We start from the raw sequence: 14,011 nt of genomic DNA, 5'->3' as shown, positions 1-14,011 counted from the left end.
TTTAAAGTAATACAGGTTTTCGCTTTGGGTAATTTATCTAAATTTAAAGGGGCCCGGTTTTGGAACAGTTTTTTCGAATGCCGAAAATGCAGTCCATATGAAAATCCATTTTTTCTCAACCCATTTTTTCCTTGATTGTGATGGGAAGAAACAAGCAAAGCAATTACATATCATATTATTTTCATCCTGAATAGCATTTTTTTCTGATCCATATTTTCTGAGATATATGGAAAAAACAAAATGGGGGCCCACTTTTGGTACAGTTCCTCTACTTTAATTAATGTGTGGACCTAAGGACAAAGTCCGGTTCGCCCGCCCAAAAACCGCCTCTGGGAGGTGGGTTGGAAGCGTACCCCTGAAACATAGAATTATGCTAATCGTAATCTTCTGAGATAGACTACCCCCCGAGGAATAAGTAAATAAATAAATAAATAAATAAAAATAGTTTCTTAATGTTTATCTTCCGTATACGAGTAATTGAAAAATTTTAGTGTCTCAACAATGAGAGCCATATACAGGTGATCCTGCGTTCCTGGCGGAACTTCCCTAGTTGCGGACAAAATTTCACACCATACCCTCTTTCGGCTCTCTCCCCCACGGTAGCTTTAAGAATTTTTATCTATTATCTACTCCCTTGGAATAACTGTTGCTCTGTATTTTCACGGGCTTGCAACCGTCAGAATGAATATCTTGGTTGCTTTCCCAGCTACCCATTCAGCATGCAATATATACATGCAATAACAATCAAATCCCACACAAACTACTCTACCCATCAAATATTTTAATATGGAAAGTTCTTTTACGCAACGTATTTCGTTTGTTTAAAATGGAATAGACCTAAATACAACTTTTTAAAAATGTTCTTCTGGAAATTCGATAGCGAGATCGCTCACATCAAAAATTGAGAGAATTAGTGCTCTGACAATCTGGTAGAAATACAACATGCCATATATACACATTACTGTGATTACATTGCTATTTATTCAATGATTATTTTGCTTAGAGCTTTCTTACTCTCCAGGGTACTCTTCAACGGTATACAATTAGTCTTCACTTATGTCGCGAAAAAAATATTCAGCTTGCAAATTTATTTCGAAAACTTCTTATTCCCTAATACATGTTTATTCTCTCAATTTGTACGTACAACCAACATACTTACACAGAATCTCAACAGAGTTCAAATGTGAGGTGTCTGCTGTGAAACACAGGTCAGTAATATGGGAGGAGCTTTTAGAGTGCAATTCTAAGAACACTGTGGGCTTTTAGAGTGTAATTCTAGGAACGCTGTAGGGGGCTGTCCCGCTCCACCTGAGAAAAAAGAAAAGAAAGAAAAAAGAAAAGAAATCTGGCGGCACACAACTAATTCACACTGGTTACAAAGCAGGCACAAGAGCTCCTTGGTGGCTAAGTGGTTAGCGTACGCGCCTTTGGCGTGGGAGACCCGGGTTCGATTCCCGGCGGGAGATCATGTGGTTCGGATTCCACGTTAATCTGTAGGTCCACGTCTCATATAGCCTCGCTGCTGAACGGGACGTTAAACTCAAACTCAACTCAAAGCAGGCACAACAAAGTTCTGAATGAAATATGTTTATTTTTTTGCACAATTCCATTTTCCGAAAAATAACATTTACCGATGACTTGTTAGCCCCTCTACCACAGCCAACATGAAAACAAATTCAATCAGAATTTGGCCAGCTCGTTTGATCACGAATAATTATCGTTTGATCTCAATGCATAATGACGTATTACACACAATTTGGCTAGGGCTTGTTAGCTCTTGATAATCGACATGTACCATTCCATAGATATTTCAATCGTAAATAGGTAAGCAAAGTTTCGTTAGTTTCTGGTAGAAAGTATGACAGATAAAGTTGATTGTTTATTTAACAATGATGGCCTCTAACAATGAAACTAATAACAACAACTGAAATCGACAAGTACCATTTCATAGATATCTCAGTGGTAATCCGATGGGTGTGCCAAGTTTGGTCAGTTTCTGGTACAAAATATAGCAAAGTTGATTCTTTGTTTAAAGATGGTGGCCTTCAACAATGAAACTAACAACAATATGTGAAATCAACACGTACCATTCCTTAGATATTTCAATCTTAAATGGGTGTGCAAAGTTTGGTTAGTTTGTGGTAGAAAGTATGTAAGATAAAGTTGACTGTATATTTAATAATGGAGAAATCCAACGATTGTGTATTTAACAATGATGGCCTTCAACAATGAAACTAACAACAATATGTGGAATGCACACATACCATTCCCTAGATATTTTAATCTTAAATGGGTGTGCAAAGTTTGGTCAGTTTCTGGTAGAAAGTATGGCAGATAAAGTTGATTGTTCATTTAACAATGGTGGCCTCTAACAATGAAAGTAACAACAAAAAGTGAAATAAACACATACCATTCCATAGATATCTCAATCGTAAATGAGTGTGCCAAGTTTGGTTAGTTTCTGGTAGAAAATATGGCAGATAAAGTTGATTGTATATTTAATAATGGAGAAATCCAACGATTGTGTATTTAACAATGGTGGCCTTCAACAATGAAACTAACAACAATATGTGAAATCGACACGTACTATTCCCTAGATATTTCAATCTTAAATGGGTGTGCCAAGTTTGGTCAGCTTCTGGTAGAAAGTGTGGCACATAAAGTTGATTTTTTATTTAACAATGGTGGCCTCTAACAATGAAACTAACAAAAATAAGTGAAATCGACACGTACCGTTCCACAGATATCTCAATCGTAAATGAGTGCGCCAAATTTGGTTAGTATGTGGTTGAAAGAGTGTAAGATAAAGTTGATTGTTTATTTAACAAAGGATAAATCCAACGATTGTTTATTAAACAATGGTGGCCTTCAACAATGAAAGAACAACAACATGTGAAATCGACACATACCATTTCATAGATATCTCAATCGTTTATGAGTGTGCGAAGTTTGGTAAGTTTGTGGTAGAAAGTACGGCAGATAAAGTTGATCGTTTATTTGACAATGTAGAAATCCAACGATTGTGTAATTAACAATGGTGGTCTTCAACAATGAAACTAACAACAATATGACAAATCGATACATATCTTTTCCCAGATATTTCAATCTTAAATGGGTGTGCAAGAGTTGGACAGTTTCTGGTAGAACGTATGGCAGATAAAGTTGATTGTTTATTTAACAATGGTGGCCTCTACAATGAAACTATCAACAATAAGTGAAATCGACACGTACCGTTCCATAGATATCTCAATCGTAAATGAGTGCGCCAAATTTGATTAGTTTGTCGTAGAAAGAGTGTAAGATAAAGTTGATTGTTTATTTAACAATTTAGAAATCCAACGATTGTTTATTTAATAATGGTAGCCTTCAACAGTGAAATAACAACAATATGTGAAATCGACACATACCGGTACCATTCCATAGATATCTCAATCGTTCATGAGTGTGCAAAGTTTGCTTAGTTTGTGGTAGAAAGTACTGCAGATAAAGTTGATTGTATATTTAACACTGGATAAATCCAACGAATGTTTATTTAACAATGGTGCTCTTCAACAATGAAGGTAACAACAATATGAGAAAACGACACATATCTTTCCCTAGATATTTCAATCTTAAATGTGTGTGGAAGATTTGGCCAGTTTCTGGTGGGAAGTATGGCAGATAAAGTTGATTGTTCATTTAAGAATGGCGGCCTCTAACAATGAAAGTAACAACAATAGGTGAAATCAACACCTACCATTCCATAAATATCTCAATCGTAAATGAGTGTGCCAAGCTTGGTTAATTTGTGATAGAAAGTATGGCAGATAAAGTTGATTGTTTATTTAACAATTTAGAAATCCAACGATTGTTTGTTTAACAATGGTGGCCTCGAACAATGAAACTAACAACAATATGTGAAATCGACTGGTAGCATTCAGTAGATATTTCTCTGCTAATCCGATGAGTGTGCCAAGTTTGGTCAGTTTGTGGTAGAAAGTGTGGCAGATAAAGTTGATTGTTTATTTAACAATGGTGGCCTTCAACAATGAAACTAACAACAATATGCGGAATCCACACGTACCATTCCCTAAATATTTCAATCTTAAATGGGTGTGCAAAGTTTGGTCAGTTTCTGGTAGAAAGTACGGCAGATAAAATTGATTGTTTACTTAACAATGGTGGCCTCTAACAATGAAACTAATAACAATATGTGAAATCGACACGTGCCATTCCCTAGATTTTGTAACGTCCATTAACCAGATTATATCCGTTTTTGCTTAATTTTTGAATTGTTTATTTTATTTTTGATTATTTTAATTTTATTAGTTGCATATGTTAACATTGGTGACCGTGGCGCCATCTATCGTTTTAGACACAAACTATTTGGACGTTATGAATAACCTTAAGGTTTTAGCATTGAATTCAAATAGTTTAGAGATGCACAACGTGAAACGAAAATCATTTGATTACCACTGAACATCATTTGTACTATTTAAAATTGTTATACAGCAATAACCTTTATTTAAATTGAGAATTTGTGTTAGAAAATTTTCATACCTTGAAATTTTTAACAGTTTATTATTATTATTATTATTATTATTATTATTAGAAAAGGAGTTTATAAATTAACAATGACAAATCTTTTTCTTTTTTTTAAAAAAAAACAACAATCAAAGTGTTGCTAAGAGTTAAGTTTTTCTTATTCGTGTGGCAAAATTCAGTGAGTGTGTTCAGGTATTTTATTCCTCTATTTCCCCAATTTTTTTGCTAGTAGCGTTAAGGTTAAAAACGTTATTAGGAATGAGGTAACAGCATATATACAAGAACTAGCATGAATGTTAAATCAATATACTAGTTTGTAACTTGGCTGTTAAGATTACTTAGGGTAGAGGGAAGGGGAACAGCGCCCTGGAATAAATCCCTCTATGAAAAGGAAGCTTCGACGGTTGTTTACCTTAATGGTATCTTCCTCATGGTCCTTTCCCCTTTGTAATTTGCAGGTCATGGGCGCTGAGGGCCTATAGACAATCAACTGGCATCTTTCCAGGCGGCAAATTCCCAAAAGATGCCTGGATGTTTATGTAAATGTAACAGTTATCTTCATATTTCTCAAACATTAGTATTTTAAAACATGTAGATACTATTTAATTGCACTGAATTATTATTATTATTATTATTATTATTATTATTATTATTATTATTATTATTATTATTATTATTATTATATGTTAAAATCCAAAGTTGGAGCAAAGCAGCTTTTATTTATTTATTTATTTATTTATTTATTTAGTTTTGTTTGTTTTAAGCAATTTATTCCTTCAGCAACTTCTGTTCTTCATAGATTCATGCAATCCATAAAATACTAAATCGAAAGTATACATTTCTGAGTTTTAAATGAAGTTCTGTTTTGTCTGAAACTGTGTTTCCTTTTGTCACAGACAGCGGCGCAAATCTGTCTTCAACATTGTTGAGGACGGCTAAGATCGTTCCCATAATCTCTCTCTTTCTCTCTCTCTCTCTCTTTCCCTCCCTTTTTGTTTTTTTAAAGCGATGTTCGAAATATTTATGAAGTTGAAAAACAATGCTGTGGAGGGTCAGGGGAGCAAAGTTGTTTTCAACATTTGGAAGCTAGCAGATTTGAGGCTTATTCTTGGAAGGCCATCAATTTCATGTTACTTACCTTTGTGACAATCGGACACAAGTCATCAGGGCGGTAGCCAGCTCGAAAATGTAGAGGGGACCCGGTAGAAGTTAAGGGGGCCGATACAAGTATATTATAGTTCATCACCATAGTTCATTTGCAAGCCTACCGTGAAAATTTTAGGAGGTGAGCGGTAAAAATTTAAGGGGGGCCTTAAACCCCCCCCCCTTGATACGGGCCTGCAAGTCATCTCATTTCTCTCCAAAAACACATTTCAAATCGGATTATTGGGGGACAGTCCCCCCAGTTCAAAGATTAGAGGGGACATGTCTCCCTCATCCCCCCTGGATTTGCGCCAGTGTAGATGTGGTCGGTCAGCCTGAGTGATGAGGATCGTGCAGACCGTCCATCGACAGCCATTGTGCCCAAAAAACATTGAAGCTGTTTGTGATAATTAATTAACACTGATCGACATGTGATTTATCGCTAAATTCAGGGGAACTTAGGTTGGTATACGCCAAATACAAACAATATTGCATAATCATTTCGGCGTGAAAAAACTTTGCGTTCGTTGGATTCCACACAAATGAACTAAGCACAAAAGGACGCCCGTGTGAAGTAGTGCAAAGCTATGACGAAATGGTTCAAGTCTGGATCATCTAATTTGGTGATTAACATCGTAAACAGATGATGAAACGATGAAACGTGGGTTTATGTATATGAACCGAAAACAAAGTGACAATTATGCTGTATGGGTGTTGAACCTAAACCAACCAAAGTTGTTTGTGCACAGTGTCTCCAAACAAATGATTACATCTTTTTTCTTTTTTCTTTTTCTTCTTTTCTTTCTTTTTTTGTTTGAAATCAGTTCATATTGTAACTGTTCCTCTGGAGAATTGTAGAACGGTCAATGCAGAATGTTACACAACCATATGGCTATCACAAGGTGACCGGACTTCCCGTCTTAACGGGATAAGCTTTTTTAAGCAAAAATGACCCAGTGTCTCGTAAGTACGTATTATTCAAAATATAAATGCTTATGGTAAATTCTACACTCTTCCGTACCAACACTCATTGGGAAGGTTCAGCCATGTCTGGAACTTCTGAATGTTCAAATGGGAATTGAGTGTTCTGTGGTACTAGCGGGAATTGAGTGGTAATTCTCAATGTTGAAGTAGTTAAAAGTATTGTTGAGTAGTACTTAAGTTAGAAACGCTGTCTTATTCTTACGTGTATTTTGTAAACTGAAAACAGTGCTGAGACCCAAAATACAATCTAAAAGTTACCCCTCCCCGTCACCGATTCATATGAGTCCCGTTTTTGCAAGTAAAAATTCTGGTCTATCAGAAGCACTGAATGTGAACAGACAGTCCAACCCCAACCGCCGAATCATTCTGCATCACAACAATGCCTGCTCGCACACAGCAGCTGCCAGAAATGATTTTTCTGGACCAGCAAAACGTTGAAGTCAGCTTATTCCCCTGATTTAGCCCCCAATGATTTCTGTTTGTCCTCAACCAACAATCAAGAACATGTTGCATGGAAAGCGCTTTTGCACTCTAGAAGAAGCCATTGAGGCACACAAACTGTATGTTTCACAGGTAATAACTTCGGAGTGGCGTAACTGTTTCAAGATGTAGTTCTATCGCATGAAACAATGCATTGCTGCACAGGGGGAGTACATTGAAAAGCAATATAAAAAAAAATGCTGTACTTTGATGTTCTTGCGTTCTATCATCTTCCCGAAACTTTCAGTGCAACCCTCGTAACAATGAACTCAATGTTTGATAAATAACTGTTAGACCAAAACACATACTGTACTCATTGTTATTGTAGAGTAAATTCTCTTTCTTAGCGTTCGGTTAACCCTTAAATTCTGTTAATTGGGATTTGGTGGAACAGGATTGTAGTGTATTGTATATTATTATGCGTATTCTTCTTTATCTAGTAGTTTTATCAACTACGTTTAAAAATGTCAAATATGTTTAAAAATTCAATTGTATGGAGTATCTATCATTGAAAATATTAATTTATTAATTAAATGTGCTCGTCAACTGTTGGAAATAACATATTGTACAACAGATTTTAACTTCTCATTCTCTGCAACAAAATTCTGACTTCGCTACGATATGTCAATGACTTCGTTAAAAATAAGTAAAATTAAAAAAAAAAAAAAAGGAACTTTTATTATTCAAGCCCAGAACCTTTCACTATATACGTTTGCTCCCAGTACCATAACGCTAATTAGATGAAAAAGATATTTGAAGTCTTTCATTATTGAGAAGCCATTATAAAACACTAATGATCACGCATCATTAGAACATTGTTTCCTTTTTATTACCAGTGCAAATCCAAAAGAATAAAAACAAATTACATGCTGTAAGGGATGATTCAGAAACTTGGCAACAACGTTTTAATCGTGACAGTTGAGTTCTGTTGCCTTACTTTCATTGAATTTAGTTCTTTTCTCTTTGGTTGGAGCCAGTTCCTCTTGCAATACGGTTATCTACAGCTGCACGTAAGTTGCACTTTTCAATTATGAGTTCTTTTATACTTAGTTTTAGTGCAATAGTTATCGTCATAGTAGTGTTAGAAAATCTTAATTGTCTTCTATCATCACGTCATCTTCCCATTGATTATTATGTATGTTTGTGTAATACATTGACAGGTTTATATACTGTATATTCAAGTTCGCTTTCTTGTTCCACTTTCTTCAGAATGTGCTCTACTTTTCCTGAAGACGATTTCCAGCTGTGTGTAATGTTATATAGCGTGACTTTTTTTTTTTTTTTTTTAATTTTTAATAACTGAAGTTGATTTTGTACTTGTCTGTCTTTCTGAATCAAGTTTAACGATAACTTTCTTTAAATATTATATTATGTGTATTTTTAATGAAAAGTAATGTACGATTTCTATCCAATTTTTGTAAATTGGTCGTTTCAAATCTAATTTTTCGATAACTGACTACAATCTCAAACTTGCAGAATATTCACGACTATTTCTTTCGGGAATATCTAATTATTTCCATGGGCGTCCGAAGGGGAAAGGAAGGAAAACGAAACGCAGTCTCATCTTCTTGGCACTTTACAACAGTTTACTTTAGATACAATTTTTACTACACAAAATTTCATGAGTAAAATAACTAGCTAAGCACTTCATTCCTCCTGTTCAATGTAAAATTTGCATTGATTTGGACAAAATTGTCCCTTTCCAGGGTATGAAAAAAAAAGTATAATAAATTAGAAACCAATTACATTGACGAAGGGATATTTCTTTCAACCTCCGAGGACCACATGAGGCTACGGAATGGGGATATTGGACATTGCCATCCCCCAGACTGAAAGGCACATATTGTCGTTCAATTATTGTGGAGTAGCGAACGTGAAAATATATTCTGATTTCTCCAGGCGAAACAGCGTAACACAGAATGCAATTCATTGTCGAATGACCAAGCTGGATTTAATGTTTTGTCACCCCTAGACCGAAAGACATTTGCAACTCTTCACCTCAACGCACAAAATTTAAATTGAGTTTCTTTTTAATTTATATAATATTTGCATACCTTTATTTCAACGTTTTTGTAAGAATTTTAATGAATTTTTATTTTGAATTTGCCGCGAAGAAAAACTTGAATTGTTACAAATTTAAGTTAGTTTTTTAAATAAAGTTACAGATAATGATGAGGTATTATTATTATTATTATTATTACTTTCGAGCGACGATAAAGGAGAAGAAAGTTTGGTTATCGTGAAAATAAAGACCGTTATATGAATCGAGTAAAAGAAAAGCACTAAAAAGGAAGAAAATAATAAAAGCACTATAAAGCAGACAATCTATATATTAAAATGCTAGGTTTATACTGTATGTTTGTGGTCAAGAAAAGTTCCTTTTTTTATGTTTGTGGACGTTTACATGTTTGTAGCCAATTCCTTTCACAATGGTATTTCAGAAACCACAAACTCTACAACGATGCCGTTTTCTCTGATCGATTGCAAATTTTGCATAGATTGTTCAGTTCTAATTGAATATTTTTTTTTTAAAAAAAGCCATTATTTCTTTATTACATATTTTAGGGGTACATTGGAAGTATTGAAATTTTAAAAAGTAAAGCATCATATCCTACGAGTTATACATTCCAACAGCACACATTTGTATACGGTGTTAGTATGTTTCTCTGGGGTTTGTTTCATGTACAAATTATAACGAGAAACGAAGGATAAACCAGTTCTCTAGTCTAAGATAAATCTTTATTGTTTGGAATGTTTTGGCCAATGCACACTATATATCACTGACATTATAATTAATTGTGTGTGTGTAATGCATTTGCTTATTACGTACTGCATGCAAGAAGAAAGAAAACACTGATCATACATGAATTAGAAACTCCAACCGGAAGTAGGCTCAAATCTTGCAAACGGTAAGAGATATTGAAAAAATAATCGAAACATCTCCCCTTTACGTTACTCCTTTCCGGACGTCCTTCCCTTGTATCTGTAAAGGGGCATGTAGGCTGCAGGTGTGAGGAATAACAAGGAGATTGATGCTCGTATGTGAATGATACGCTGTGTAGAGAGTGAAGGTTCAGCTAATAATAATAATAAAGCTATTAAAAGTAAGAAATAATTTATTACAATTATCTTTAAAACAATTTTTGAGTTCGTGTCAAGCCTAAATAATGCCTAATATAAAATGATTTCGATGGTTTATGACAGCAAAAATATACAGATAATTGTAATACATTATTTTCTTGCATCTAAGTGTTTCATTCTTATTGCCTGCTTTTTTTTTTTTTTTTTTTTTTTTAGAGCTTTTATTAGTTTCTACCTTTTAGTGTTTGTTTAAAGTCTGTTCACACTAATATATATATCTTCTGTTTGTAATGCGTTTCCAAAGTTGTTTTAAATTTGGCTTAAAGCAGCAAATACAAACGTTTAAAGTTGATTTTAAAAGTTTTATTTGCTGCTTTTTATTGCATTTTTGAAGTCAGTTATTTATGTTTTAAGTTTTTTCTATTTTTCGTTACCCCAGTAGTTTAGATAGATACCTAAACTAAGTTCACTAACTTCTTACAAAATGGATCTCTCTATGAAACATGCGTAATACGGTAATTAATTATCAAAAAATGATTTTTTTTATTATACTAAGAACCTTCCTTACGAATACATTAGCGTAAACAGCATCAAAATATCACGGAGTCTAGAACGGTAGTTAGTTTTGCACACGAGATGGCGTTCGAAATATGGCTTACAGCGAGCCTGTTGTAACGTTATTTGACAGTTGATAGTTGAAGCTAGTATATATACAGACAGGCCCGTAGCCAGCCCAAAAATGTAGGGAGCGGTAGAACTTAGGGGGCAATCCAAACATATAGTTCATTTGCAAGCCTACCGTGAAAATTTTAAGGGGGCAGTAAAAATTTAGGGGGTGCGGTCCCCATGCTGATCGTGGCAGAGATGGAGTGGGTCAAGTGGGTCAAGTTTTCTGAGTGGGTCAGTGGGCCGTGGGACAACAGCATGTGACCCTCTGTGACCCACCACCCACCATGACCCACTGTGACCCACCACTCACCATGATCCACTGCGACCTACCACCCACCGTGACCCACTGCGACCCACCACCACCATGACCCACTGCGACCCACGGACTCAGTATGATCTACCGACCCACTCTGCTCACTGCATTGTAGACAGTATCTTCTGAAGACTGGTAAATTTGTCTTCGTTTTACTTTCAAGACCTTCATTTCCCTTCCTTTTCCATTTGTTACTGTCTACTTACCAGAGGTGAGTATATCTAACCAAGTGAAAAATGAACTTCAAGCACTTTTGGATATTGATATTTTTAATTGTAATAATAGCAATAGGACTTATACTACTACTTGGCTTTCGAGACCTGTGAGTTTTTAGAGGAGCTAACTACTGGAAAAGAAACATTTTTGAATTACTGTAATATATAAATCATTATATAAAAAATTGAATAACTGTGTGTGCCTGATCATTACGGTCAAATTGCAAAGTCAAATGAAATTACTTTTGGTATATAGTTAGGCCTTAATCCAAACTGGGATGTTATATTGCTTTCATTATAATGCATAATATCCTAAGGAGGTAGTGAGGATCCGAATTTTTGAAAAAAAAAAAATGAGTATCTCGCAAACCGTTAAACTTACGGAGCTGAAATTCAGTGTATTAACTCTTTATTGAAAATAAACAGAATGTGTCCTAGCATTTTTTAAAATTCTCCTTTACGGGAGGGGGAACTTTCTCTATATGGAAAATTGGTAGTGAGTTGGTTTGTAAAAATGATCGAAAACAATCGATGTTATTTAAGAAAAAAAAACAAAAAATACAGTGCTTGGCTTCATATATCCATTGCTTTCTACTATAATAATTGCTGAAGCTTATGTTTATTATATGGAGCGCTTACAGCACAGGGCAATCAACCCATAAAGTTGTGACTAAAATAGGCATAAAATTTGTACTGTAAGCTTTATTACGCGGAAATTTTAAGTTTGGATTGTACGCAAAATTATATGAAAAATTTTACACTTTTTTTCCTCTTTACGTTGGTCTTCTTACATTGATTTGGAACTTTAGAATTTCATCCTTTTTTCCACTGAAAAGTATCGATAATTCGACATTATGATAATTTAATTGAAATTCATCGTAATTTGGCACATGGCAAACAGCAGTGTGGTAATTGAAGGGGAACAAGAAGGGAAATTCCCATTCACCTCGGAACACTTTCCATGAACCTCGTTCCCTTTCGCTTTCTAGAGGGGGGGAGGGAACTTGGTAATGGCATCAAACCTTCATGTGTAATTACAAAAATTAAATTTATAAATAAATAAGAAGTCATCAGTTTATCAGGCTTTAATTAATAATTTATTCACAAGCTTCCCTATCGAAGGCGTGGTAGATGAAGTTTCTGTTCTCCATGAATCGACATTGCCAACTGACATGGTCGATATGGAAAAGATGTTGTATGGAGATAGAGGGAGATACTTCTTGCTGAGTATTTCAAAACTGACCAAGAAAAATCGTTATCAGACTTAAGTCTAACAAGCAGATTGTCGATGAGGAGTTGCAGAAATCGGGTAGAAGTAATATCAATTTCCACGACAGAGTGCGAACGGGGATTTCCCCTTATGAAGTTACAGATGACTGATATAGACTAAGAAATAGACTAAGACTAAGAAATAGACTAAGTGCTCAAACATTGTCTAACTTGTTGTTCATCAATGTTAATGGCCCACCGCTAGACAAACTCGAATAGAGGAGCTAGTTATTTCTTGGCTGAAGGATGGACATCATTCCGCTGCGGATGATTTACCACGAAAAAATTACCAGCAGGAAATAAACCCGATTTCAGATTTGTTTTAAGGTGGAAAATTACGAGTTATGGAAAATGTATACTTGTATTACTAATGGCTTATTTGTGTTATTCAACTTTGTACCTAATTTTTAGTAAGTCTCTTCTTTGCTTTAGGTAAACTACTTTGAATAAATATTCATAATAATTGCAATTATGCATATTTGTAACTTAAATTTAACGTGGTGTTTTAGTGATTACACAAGTTACAATTATGAGCATACATTATGGAGATGCTCTCACATAGGGTGCCCGAGCACCTTTATACACTACGAAAAACTGATTTTTCAAGTCTTTTGTGAGAAAAATACTGTGAACTGCGAAACCATAACCTTTTCCATATTGTACAGGGGTATTTTCCTGCGAATAGAAGTTTCTTTTGGAATGCGTTCAGAAATTAACACTTGCAAGAATACTCTCTTAGTACAAGTATATTTTAGGCATACACTAATTTCCCCCCACCTCGAAGTGCTTCAATTTCCTCACTGATAAACACTGTACCATTTGATATTGTAAAGGTCAGATCTACCGTTATTGTAACAGAGTGGTGCTTGAGCGATTGACTAGAAATTCAAACTCCGATTAGTGACAATTTCAGTCTTGTTTTATTACAAGTGTAAACTCTTTAGTCAGTACAGAAGAGGCCGTGGATCGTGTTCAGAGTTGATGACGATGGATTTTCTTGAATCTCGACTCGACTCGACTCGTGCGCATCCCTATTGAAGAAATTTGTATTATTTATGGCCATAATACATAATGAAAAGTAACAACCAAAACATGGTTCATTTGCTTTCATTCTGAAAATTTCCATGTCCAAGATGCTTCTTGCAATGGGCGACCAATTGCAGAAAAAGTGGATTATATTCTGGCAGAAGTTGAGCAAGACCTTCATGTAAGCAGACATGACATTACCAAAAGCTACACAACCATCATTAAACAGTTGTAAACCATTTGAAGAAAGCTGACTACAAAAGATTCTTAACTCCTTGGTTATATGAAACACACCTTTCTTTATTGA

The 14,011-nt window shown here is 35.0% G+C and overlaps 2 protein-coding genes across 2 annotated transcripts in view; one reads left to right on the top strand and one right to left on the bottom strand.

Moving 5' to 3' along the window:
- LOC145681012 (uncharacterized) overlaps positions 1 to 14,011 on the bottom strand; it is a 39,221-nt gene that overhangs the window by 11,780 nt on the left and 13,430 nt on the right. The window lies entirely within an intron of this gene.
- HisRS (histidine--tRNA ligase) overlaps positions 8,040 to 14,011 on the top strand; it is a 52,626-nt gene continuing 46,654 nt past the window's right edge. Inside the window, exon 1 of the mRNA XM_081752277.1 lies at positions 8,040 to 8,141. The gene's annotated coding sequence lies outside the window, so the exon portion shown is untranslated. The remainder of the gene's footprint in view (positions 8,142 to 14,011) is intronic.

This window comes from Thermobia domestica, chromosome 3, assembly GCF_964235325.1.
Source record: "Thermobia domestica chromosome 3, izTheDome1.hap1.1, whole genome shotgun sequence".
Classification (NCBI taxonomy): Eukaryota; Metazoa; Arthropoda; class Insecta; order Zygentoma; family Lepismatidae; genus Thermobia; species Thermobia domestica.
This window is presented reverse-complemented; position numbering and strand designations above follow the sequence as displayed.